The sequence below is a fragment of the Notechis scutatus genome, chromosome 7 (assembly GCF_049901735.1).
Source record: "Notechis scutatus isolate UNSWTSFEM ecotype Mainland chromosome 7, rNotScu1.2, whole genome shotgun sequence".
NCBI classification, from domain to species: Eukaryota; Metazoa; Chordata; class Lepidosauria; order Squamata; family Elapidae; genus Notechis; species Notechis scutatus.
In genome coordinates, this window is record NC_142015.1 from 6,061,362 (window position 1) to 6,073,861 (window position 12,500).

General features: G+C 40.7%; 1 protein-coding gene across 1 annotated transcript in view; it reads right to left on the minus strand.

Moving 5' to 3' along the window:
• Nucleotides 1-12,500, minus strand: part of NSD3 (nuclear receptor binding SET domain protein 3) — a 121,364-nt gene that overhangs the window by 107,961 nt on the left and 903 nt on the right. The gene's annotated exons all lie outside the window — the stretch shown is intronic.

Genomic DNA, 12,500 nt, shown 5'->3' on the forward strand with positions numbered 1-12,500 from the left:
AGATGCTTCGCTTGCCCTTGGAAGATTTGGGACTGGAAAATAATAGGTTTGTGCAACTGAGACAGCAATCAAAAGCATATATACCTCCAAAGAAGGCCCAGTGGAAGGAGACCTTTAAGGAGATGTACAACCCTACTTTTGCTTTTGTTATTTATTTATTCCTGAATTCATTTGGATATTATTGATCTTCCACTTTTCTGACAACAGATCTGCACCTATGGATTCTGAGTAAAATATGAGGTATCAAACAACTAAGAGCTCGACAATACAGGTTTCCAAACAGCATCCATTACATCTCAAAAGTATTTTGTGCAGGGAAGGTGCAAATGAACAAAGAGCAGCCTCTTTTTGTATGATTTTAGGGCAGTATAGAAGTTGGATAGAAGAAAATTTCATAACTGAATTCTGAAACAGGAGCAAGTTATAACAATATAATTCCAAGTTAATTGTTGAGTAATTTAAATATGTTCCCTAAAAGAACAAACTAGGGATTTAGAAATGTCTTAGAGATTTGTAGCTTTTTAATATGACAACAACTAGTTGTAAATAATAGATTATTTTGCTTTCTGGGTTTTTGAAATTCACATTTTAGCAAGACCCAGTTTAAAGCGTGCTGCACGGTCTTACCACTCTCTCCTTCCAGCTAGATTGATTCAATTCCTTCAAAGTGTTTAAAGAGCACTCATTTTCCATATTTTGACTGATTCTACTGCCCTTTCTGGAACCCATTTATCTTGTTGAAAAGAGTGGCATTAGGGTTTGACAACAGTATTCCAGAGGAAGTCTGGCCAGAAGGATTACAGTTGGAACAATTATTTGTAGTAGCTTGAGAGCTCATTCCAGCGTCTACCTTGGCATGCATTCCCTTTACCGAATCAAGATGCAGATTTCATACAGATATGGAATGTAACAGATCATCCTAAAACCTCATTTGTACTGCATGGTTCTGACTTGTAAATTTTGATGGGTAGTTTGAAAGCATCTGGACTGTTTGTGGCATTCCGTACTAAGTGCTGGCAATGGATTAAAAGACAGGAAATCCAAGCAGGTGCCAACGTCAAATGTCTATCTCTGCGCATGCATCTATGAATGTAGGCAGCTGATACTTTGGCAAAAATATTTAGCTCTGCTCTCATGTGGTTATTTATTACTGTCATATATTTTATCTATCTATCTATCTATCTATCTATCTATCTATCTATCTATCTATCTATCATCTAGCATAGGAAAGAATAATGCTTTATTTTTTTCCACATTCTGGAATCAGTTTAAGAAGCTCTTTGTCATCAGCTATGAGGTTTTACAAGGACACATCTGAATTTAGACCAAGGAAAGATAAAATACAAAAAGAAAAAAAAAGGTGGTTTTTTTTAGCAGCAATAAAGGCTGGAATGGAAGAAATAACAAAATCTGTTGCCTTCTCATAACATTAAGTTTCTTATATATTGTCTTTATTTTAACTTACTGAAAGCCCTTACGTAAAGCCTGAGAAATGCAAAATTCTTAAACAAGCTGAACAAAACATTCATGAGTAATGCTCAATGCCTATTATTTTGAAACAGAGATTCAAATGGCTGAAGGTATGAATCAGAGTTTTTAATCGTTTCTTTTGTAAGTAAAAAAAACAACCCACTCGCCTACTGTAAAATAGAGAAGGACAGGACACAGATAATCTATCTGTTTACATTCACTTTAATATCCAACACACAGAGTACACATAACAGTAAGATATAAAAAGATATATTTAATTACACATTAGTTGCATTAATTGCCTTTACATTGCCTAGTAAAAGCAAGTATAAAAAGTCTAGTATTTGTCTCAGTTTCTGCTTTTACATGCTGTGGCTTAGCATTTGGTCAAGATAGTTTTGCATGTAGAAATATACAGGAAATTATTCGCAATTCGGTCTAGCGTAAGTAAATGTTTGGGAGATTCAAATCGCTTGCATCAGAGCCAAAGGAGAAAAAAATAAAGTAATAGTTCAGTAAATAAATAAATGTGATATGGGTTTGGAGGAGACGTGAAAGCAATCATAATCAGAAGTAGCAGGAAGACATGCTCTGATAGTGAAATAATTTTACATGTTTTCAACAGTTGCTGAATGTGGATATTTCATTTCCCCCCCATTAGGATTTTTTTTCTCTCTCTCAAATTTGTGCTGAAACCAAACTGCCAAGATGCATCTTGAAACAGTACTTCTGTTTAAATTAACTATTTAAACTATGGACAAGTTATGATCCGGGGGGGGGGGGTTTGCGTGATCTCTCCACTTTTTTGGAATTGTCAAAATGTTTTTGCTGAGCAAGTGGCTGAACTAATTTGAAAGGGGGGGAAATTGTGAAAACTCTTTCATTTTATGTTTGAGGAATCAGTCTAATTGAATCTAGATTGAATTTAACTTCTCATTAAACCTGCATCAATTGCAACATCATTTTCCAAGTGCATTTTTTTTCCTGGTTATATTTTCAAAATGGGTTATAGAACATACTACACAATCTGGGACCTGGGCGCTCCTTGTTTGAGAGATACTCCCTTAACCAGATTTTCCATGCCTTCACAAGGAAAGCAGAGCTTTTAACGTACCCGTGTTTTCCCCGAAAATAAGACCGTGTCATATATTTTCTGCCACCAGAAAATATGGTGGGGGATGTCATCCACTGACTAAACTCACTTACGCACATTGTCCCCAGCCTCGCTATTGTCAGAGGCTTTCAGGAACTTCCGTAGCCAGCAAGGCTTTCCTGAAGGCCTCTGAAGCCAATAAGGGAGCTCTGGATCGATCCAGAGCTTTGTTATCAGCTACAGAGGCCTTCAGAAAAGACTTGCCGGCCGGCGAGGCAGGTGTCAGGGTGTGCGAGGCCTGGCTACAACTGTCCAAAGATAAGTAGTAGGGCAGCTCCACCACTCCTCATCCCAACCCGAGCTTAATTTTTACCTGTCCACACTGGCATGGGTGGGATCTTAATTAGGGCTTATTTTGGGCTCACGTGTAAAAATCAAGCTAGGACTTACTTTCAGGGTACCGGTAGGTCGTATTTTGGGGGAAACGGTATTTGAAAAATTCTTAAAAATTCAGGGAGATAATCTTTCTTGAAAGTAGCCCATGTTGAACTGTCTAGCATGGTCAAACCTCAAGAACTGACCACCGGAAACGTTTTATGACATATTTTGCATTATATCCTAAAATGCTTTATGAAAAAAAAGTTAGGTCCCAAAATGTTTCATAAAACTCAATTGCAGGTGGTCCTTGACTTACAACAGTTCCTTTAGTGACCGTTCAAAGTTACAACAGCACTGGAAAAAAAAGGCTTATGACCGTTTTTCACACGACCCTCACAGTGATCAAAATTCCAAGGCTTGGCAACTGCCTCATTTATGACGCTCGCCGTATCCCAGACTCCAATGATCCCCTTTTACGACCTTCTGACAAGCAAAGTCAATGGGGGAAGCCAGATTCAGTTAATAACCGGGTTGCTAACTTAACAACTGCAACGATTCGCTTAACAACACTGACAAAAAAAGGTCATAAAATGGAGCAAAACCCACTTAACAAATGACTCACTTAGCAGCAGAAATTTTGGGTTCAATTATGGGCATAATTTGAGGACAACCTGTACACGGGAGTCCTGGATTCCAGGCTTTGGATGCCTTCTGGAAGTTAGCCCCTTTGAGATACCTTGGTTGAAAAAGTTTCGGTCTATGATTTTTGCAATTTAGAGGTTGCAGACACAAGAGTTTTAGTAGAATATAGATGACATTATAAATGTGCTGGTACGTAGACGTATGTAGGTGTGAATCACAGGGGGTTATTCAGCAGGTTCTGGCCAGTTCTGGAGAACTGGTAGCAGAAACATTGAGTAGTTTGGAGAACCAGCAAATACCGCCTCTGACTGGCCCCGCCCCCATCCATTCTCTGCCTCCCAAGTTCCAGCTAATTGTCTGGGTCTTCTTTGGTTGCCCTGCACAGGAGAACGGAGCTGGAAAGCAGGTTAGTGGGATGGGGAGGGAATGGAGGTTTTGCAGTATTCTTCCCCTGCCACGCCCACCAAGCCCCACCACGCCCACCAAGCCACACACCCACAGAACCGGTAGTAAAAAAAATTTGAATCCCACCACTGGTGTGAATATATTCATCAGATTAATTTTATACAGCACAATTCTCTTTTATTCCCAGATGACTAAGAAGGTGTTATTTAAAATACAATCATATTCAAATAGTATATATAATAATATTATATATACATTATGTACAATATAAAATAGTTATGTAAAATATGCACAATAAAATATTAACATGCAGCTTTTAGAAAGTTTATTCTAGGTACATATTATATTAGTTTGTAAATAGTTTTCAGTGCCTGCACTGTGATCTTAAACGCTTCCAACTAGGTTAGAAAAAAAAATCTATCCCGTTTTATTATTGTTTTAAACCACTTATAATAATTTCCAAGCAAAGGTCTATAATTCCATTCCAGCACATCGGCTGTGATTTACAGATTCTACTCATCCCATCAGACACTTTGGTTCCCACTTATCGATGGCAAGAGGGAACAGAAGAGGAATTTTTGAGAGACTTATGAATTCATAAAAATTAAAAAGATGAGCTTATAAAGACTCCTTTGCAATAATAATAACAAAATAACAACAACAAAACAACAACAAAGCAACAACAATAATAGTGATCAATGTGTTTCTCCATTGAATGAAGAATTTACAATTATGCACTCCAAGCAATTTGTAAATGCAGATAGTCTTTGACTTAGGACCACAACTGAGCCCAAATTTTCTGTTGTTAAGTGAGACATTTTCTAAAAGTAAGTTTTGCCCCATTTTTACAATCTTTCTTACCACGTTAAGTGAATGATCACTGCAGTTGATAAATTATTAACCTGGTTGTTAAGTGAATCTGGCTTCTCCATTGACTTTGCTTGACCCATTGCAACCTACAATGGTCGTAAGTGAAAACTGGTCATAAGTCCCTTTTTTCAGTGCCGTTGTAACTTTGAATGGTCACTAAACGAACTGTTGTAAGTCGAGGACTACCTGTATAGCATTTAGTACAGAAGTGGTATTCAGCAGGTTCTGACCAATTCTGGAGAACTGGTAGCAGAAATTTTGAATAGTTGGGAGAACCGGCAAATCCCACCTCTGACTGGCTCCACCCCCATCTATTCTCCGCCTCCCGAGTCCCAGCTGATTGGCTGAGTCTTCTTTTGTTGCTCTGCACAGGAGAACAAAGCTGGAAAGCAGGCTAGTAGGGTGGGGAGGGAATGGGGATTTTGCAGTAACCTTCCCCTGCCACGCCCCCCCCCAAGCCACACCACGCTCACCAAGCCACGCCCACAGAACCAGTAGTAAAAAAATTTGAATCCCACCACTGATTTAGTAGGAATCAATAAGAGTCAAACCAACTGTATTTGCGTAACCCCTGCTAATCATTTTTAGAATAGACAAGATTTAATAGTCACCCTGTTCTCCCTTCCTAGAATTTCAACTATTATTCTAAAAAAAGATACCAAGAAATGCACAATTCTTACGTTTATCCCACTTCCTATTTATGTGTAATCATCAGCCCATCAGCAAAAAGGTAAAAAGCAAGTTAATTGTAAGCCAAGGGGGGAAAAAATTGAATAGTCATCACCAGAAGGCATTTACTTATCAATTCATATGTCTTTCATTGGCATGACTGATCAAGATGTATAATTACATCACTGCTGCCTTTCAAATGAGTAGTTTTCAAAGCAAATGTTTCAATTTTAACACTTTAAAAATCAAAATTGTTTAAAACAGAAAACATTGCCCCAATTTTTTTGCATATTGTTATACAGTACTTAAAGTCACTGTACGGTAGCATATATGCTAATGAAAAAAAAACCGGAATAAAAATTACAATGAGGATTATAATTAATTATGGAGGATATGTTATTAGTCAGTTGCATACATTGTCCCGAGAGCGATGTTCTCAGGGTATCAGAGTGGATTAGAGTGTTTGGGGAGGAAGGAAATTTCCACATTAAACAAGCAGAGGTGAAACTCTGTTTTCAGTCAGCAGAAGTGCTAAGCAAGCATCGGATTTCCAGGTTCTCGGTTTCTCCATTACAAACACTTCACAACTGCAAACAGCCAACTTGGCTTTGTTTGATTTTGCATATTAGCTGAAGAGTGTAACTTTCCCAAGCTTTGATGTGTGTACTACGTCACACATGCTAAGGAAAGATTTTCAGAGAGGGGAGGAAAAAAAGTTGATTTTAAAGATCTTAGGCACTGGTTGCTTGATATTATATGGCAATCACAATACAAAACACCACCAGCCAAACAGATGGAAATTAATGGATGGAATGGAAACAGTGGATGGAAACTAATGAAGGAGAGAAGCAACCTGGATTTAAGGAGACACTTCTCAACAGTGAGAACAATCAGTGGAACAACTTATGGATCCTTCATCACTGGAGGTTTTTAAGAAGAGACTAGATAGCCATTTGTCTGAAATGATGCAGGGGAAGTTGAGCAGAGGGTTGGGCTAGAAGACCTTCAAGATCCCTTCCAGCTCTATTCTGACCAGTTTGCATTTCCAGCAAAGCTAGAGCAAAGTTCTAGGCAAAAATGAAGTGTCAAGAAAGGGCAGTCAAATGATCCAGATTTCTTCAAAATCCTTTTGTTCCAGGACCTCACTGGAAATTTCTTTCTTAACAGCACAATTTCAGATCCTAGAGAACTTCTGTACTGTAAGGATATCTAGTCCAACGTTGTTTTACAACAGGGGTCCCCCAAACTTGGCAACTTTAAGACTCCCAGAATTCCCACAGCTGGCTGGAGAATTCTGAGAGTTGAAGTCCACAAGTCTTAAAAGTAGCCAAGTTTGGGGACCCCTGTTTTACAACGTTGCTTGTTTTTGAACCCCCTGTTCTTTATTTATCAACCCCATTTAAAAAGAACCATAGATCATTTTGGGGTACACTTCTATGCAGTATTCTCCTGGGAACATTCTACCACAATCTAGAAATATGAAAAGACATTTCCAGCTAGGAGATCTTAAGAGGTCTGTGACCCTTTTCAAGGTGGCCTTATTTTATTCTCATCCCGATTCCTTGCCATACGTATTGAGACGAATGTACGAACATGTGTTCAAGATTCTATCCAGGTTTTTATGTAACACGGCTGAAGGTGGTCCTTGATTTATGACCACAACCGAGCCCAGAATTATAAGAAATCTGTTAAGTGAGTTTGGTCCCACGGGATCGTGCAACCTCCATAAATATGAAGCCGCTGTCAAGCATCTGAATTTTAATCACGTGGACATGGGAATGCTACAATGGTCATAAGAGTGAAAAATAGCAATAGCACTTAGACTTATATACCGCTTTATAGTGCTTTACAGCCCCTCTCTAAGTGGTTTAGTGTCGGCCCTTTGCCCCCAACAATCTGGGTCCTCATTTTACCCACCTCAGAAGGATGGAAGGCTGAGTCAATCTAGTGGAATTCGATCTGCCAAATTGCAGTAGGAGTAGCTTGCAGTACTGTACTCTAACCACTGCGCCACCGAGGCTCCTTGGTCACAAGTCTCTTTCTGCAGTGCCATTGCAACTTCGGTCACTAATGAACTGTTGTAAATCAAGGACTACCTGCATAGAGGCACCACAGTGATGGGCAGCACAGAAGTTAAATAAATATTGCATATGTGCCAGACATAATCTTCCAATTACTTATGCATGCACTATTTCACAGCTCAGATTTTGTGAATAGCATCCTACACTTTTTGATGATTTTTTTTAAAAAAAGACAAAAGGCACCACTGGAATATACTTTTTAAAAAAACTTCTTATTTTATTTTCGCAAAAAGAAAACATCATGGAAAGGCATGAATGTGTTCAGAAATTAAAAAGAGATGGCTATTAGACACTGGACAGTTGTAAGATGTATGTATGCATTAAACTATAGGAGATCCTCAACCTAAGACCATTCATCTGTACAAAGTTAACACCCACCCCTCTCATAGAAGAATGAAATATTCTGGGAAATATTAAAAAAGGCAGAATATTATGTTTTCCTAAAGGAGAAACTTCCTCTTGGAGAGCAGCCCCCACCTTTGTTAATAGCCCCAGAAAGACTGGGCCAGCCTATCTACAGGTGAAACTCGAAAAATTAGAATATCGTGCAAAAGTTCATTTATTTTAGTAATGCAACTTAAAAGGTGAACCTAATATATGAGATAGACTCATTACATGCAAAGCAAGATAGCTCAAGCCGTGATTTGTCATAATTGTGATGATTATGGCTTACAGCTCATGAAAACCCCAAATCCACGATCTCAGAAAATTAGAATATTGTGAAAAGGTGCAATATTCTAGGCTCAAAGTGTCCCACTCTAATCAACTAATGAAGCCATAACACCTGCAAAGGGTTCCTGAGCCTTTAAATGGTCTCTCAGTCTGGTTCAGTAGGAATCACAATCATGGGAAAGACTGCTGACCTGACAGTTGTGCAGAAAACCATCATTGACACCCTCCATAAGGAGGGAAAGCCTCAAAAGGTAATTGCAAACAAAGTTGGATGTTCCCAAAGTGCTGTATCAAAGCACATTAATAGAAAGTTATGTGGAAGGGAAAAGTGTGGAAGAAAAAGGTGCACAAGCAGCAGGGATGACCGCAGCCTGGAGAGGGTTGTCAGGAAAAGGCCATTCAAAAGTGTTGGGGACTTTCACAAGGAGTGGACCGAGGTTGGAGTCAGTGCATCAAGAGCCACCACACACAGACGGATCCTGGACATGGGCTTCAAATGTCATATTCCTCTTGTCAAGCTGCTCCTGAACAATAAACGTCAGAAGCATCTTACCTGGGCTAAAGAAAAACAGAACTGGTCTGTTGCTCAGTGGTCCAAAGTCCTCTTTTCTGATGAGAGCAACTTTTGCATCTCATTTGGAAACCAAGGACCCAGAGTCTGGAGGAAGAATGGAGAGGCACACACTGCAAGATGCTTGAAGATCCAGTGTGAAGTTTCCACAGTCTGTGTTGATTTGGGGAGATTTGGTGTTGATCCACTGTGCTTCATTAAGTCCAGGGTCAACGCAGCCGTCTACCTGGAGATTTTGGAGCACTTCATGCTTCCTTCTGCAGATGAGCTTTATGGGGATGCTGACTTCATTTTCCAGCAGGACTTGGCACCTGTCCACACTGCCAAAAGCACCAAAATCTGGTTCAATGACCATGGGATTACTATGCTTGATTGGCCAGCAAACTCGCCTGACCTGAACCCCAAAGAGAATCTATGGGGCATTGCCAAGAGGAAGATGAGAGACATGAGACCGAACAATGCAGAAGAGCTGAAGGCTGCTATTGAAGCATCCTGGTCTTCCATAACACCTCAGCAGTGCCACAGGCTGATAGCTTCCATGCCACACCGCATTGAGGCAGTAATTGCTGCAAAAGGGGCCCAAAACAAGTACTGAGTACATATGCATGCTTATACTTTTCAGAGGTCCGATATTGTTCTATGTACAATCCTTATTTTATTGATTGCATGTAATATTCAATTATGACAAATCACGGCTTGAACTATCTTGCTTTGCATGTAATGAGTCTATCTCATATATTAGGTTCACCTTTTAAGTTGCATTACTGAAATAAATGAACTTTTGCATGATATTCTAATTTTTCGAGTTTCACCTGTATTCAACATTCAAGCAACATTTACCTCTTAAACTTTTGAAAATGGGTTAAGCAGTACTCTGCCTCTTAACTGAGACTGCAATACTTATGATCCATCCCATAGATCAAGGGTTCGCAATCTTGGCAACTTTAAGACAGGTGGACTTCAACTCCCAGAATTCCCCAGCACAGACAAGTCAACCGTATTTTAGCCTGGTGTGAATGTAGCCCTTGTGGTTAGACCAGGGGTCTCCAAACTTGGCAACTTTAAGACTTGTGGACTAACTCCCATAGCTGGCTGGAGAATTCTGGGAGTTGAAACCCACAAGTCTTAAAATTGCCAAGTTTGGAGACCTCTGGGTTAGGCTGTGGACCAGCAATTTCTTCAAAATCGAATTAACTCAGGAATCTCTCGTTCTGGTTAATCATAGGCAAAACTATCCTTCTGTCTCAGCCTTTCTCAGTTATCCATCCAATTATATTCTGACTGCAAAATCCAAGTCTTTGTCCACGTACCTATTTTTGCATGGATGGCATAACGTGGGAGACGGCATAGTGGAGTGGGCTAATTGAATCTATAGGTTGCAACCAACCCGGAATTTTACTGACCTAGCTAGAATGCTAGCTGCACACCCTAATTTCTTTCTAAGATCTCCAAGGCAACCAACACCGTACCACAGCAAACAAATGGGAGCATAACCAAGCGAAAGGACATTGCTTCCCCCCAGAGACAAGATCTTGCCTGCCTTCCCTATAAATGTCAAACATTGTTTCAAGGCAAATTGCAAAATTGTGTTAACCTCTTGTAGCAAAAAGAAATTAATAAAAGAAAGACAGAAAGGTGGGGGGGGACCCCTGATTCCCACAACATGTTTAGTAGCAATAGCAACAGCACTTAGACTTATATACCGCTTCATAGTGCTTCACAGCCTTCTCTAACCGGTTTACAGAGTCAGCCTATTGCTCCCAACAATCCGGATCCTCATTTTCCCCACCTCAGAAGGATGGAAGGCTGAGTCAACCTTGAGCCAGTCAGGATCGAACTGCTGGCAGTGGGCGGAAGGAAGGAAGGAAGGAAGGAAGGAAGGAAGGAAGGAAGGAAGGAAGGAAGGAAGGAAGGAAGGAAGAGCGAGCAATAGCAATACACTTAGACTTATATACTGCTTCATAATGCTTTACAGCCCTCTCTAGGCAGATTACAGAGTCATCCTATTCCCCCAACAATCTGGATCCTCATTTTACCCATCTTGGAAGGATGGAAGGCTGAGTTAACCTTAAGCCAGTCAGGATCAAACTGCTGGCAGTGGGCGGAAGGAAGGAAGAACAATAGCAATAGCACCTAGACTTATATACCGCTTCATAGTGCATTACAGCCATCTCTAAGCGGCTTACAGAGTCAACACTTTGCCCTCAATAATTTGGGGTGCTCATTTTACCCACCCTGGAAAGATGGGAGGCTGAGTCAACCTTGAGCCTGGTGGGATTCGAACTGCCAAATTTTAGGCAGCCGACAATCAGCAGAAGTAGCCGGCAGTACTGCACTCTAACCACTACGCCACTGACCTCTCAATTCTGGCCAAAACTACATTCCTGGGTCAAAAATAGCCCATTAGGAACAAAAAGTCTCCACCTACTTTCTTCAGGAAATGATTGACAGTGCTGGTGAATCTTCTTTATATCATTATTTCTTTCTTACATGCTTATCACTGCCACCATCAAGACTCTCAGGAATGTGCAACACAACTGACAACAATCCATAGCACACATAGTAATTCATAAAATCAACCACAGCCAGAAAAAAGCATCTGGAGCCACATACAATCTAATGGGAGCATCAATTAAAGGCTAATTAAAGGAGCTTTCCAAAAGAGCTTTTTCATCATCCTCTGGAAGGTAATTTGGGGGAAACTTTGCCTCTGCAGAGCACAGGGGACAGAAAGATTTCTCAGTAGCAAGCACCACCACCAACTTTTCACAACCATATGATCCAGGATAATTCTTGTCAGGTGGGCCAATCTGGCAAATATCTCAGCTCCAAGGCCTCCTGCCCTGTTCCTATTAGCTAGGCTAGCAACACCAACGGCTGCAGACAGTGTTTGGTTAGCTGAGTTCTGCCTCCAGAAGTTGTGGGTGCAGCAACACTGGAGGTTTTTAAAGAAGAGACCGGATAGCCATTTGTCTGAAATGCTATAGGGTCTCCTGCTTGAGCAAGGGGTTGGACTAGAAGACCTCCAAGGTCCCTTCCAACTCTCTTATTCTGCTAAGGCCAATTTGGATAAAATCCAGGAGCCAATCCACTGGCAACATATTGAGGGGCAAGGCTGAGAGGGTTGACCAAGGCTTATTGAGACAGTAACAAACACGTTAGTCCCAAACCCCTTTTTTCTTTATTTGAACGGCTGAGAATTTTAGTCATTGACAGCCCATAATGAGTCTCAAACACTTTGTAATATTCCCATGGAAGTCTGCCAAAGTCCTTCGGGATAAGTCTGATAAGCACGCACCTTTATCTTCCTTGAAATGCTGCCAACAACTAAATTTCCAATTCATTATACAAGGCCAGCCGGAGCACAAATTCAACACAGAGCTTCAGGTTTCAAACCAACCAGTACAAAGTTGCTTCCTGCAAAGGCTCTTGTCCTTTTGCTCCTCCTTTATGTCTTATGGGAGGGCCAATCACCTCCAAGCCTTACTCCCGAGTCACCTTTTTTGTCTTAACTGTTGCCTTCTGGCAGCTCTGCGCATGCGCACACTGGGAATAGGCTCCCCTTGTTCCTCTGCCTCGCTGCTGCCTGATTCTGGAGGCTCCGGAGTCAGCACATAACTCCCAGATGGCCCTGGCCCCATCTCTGCAT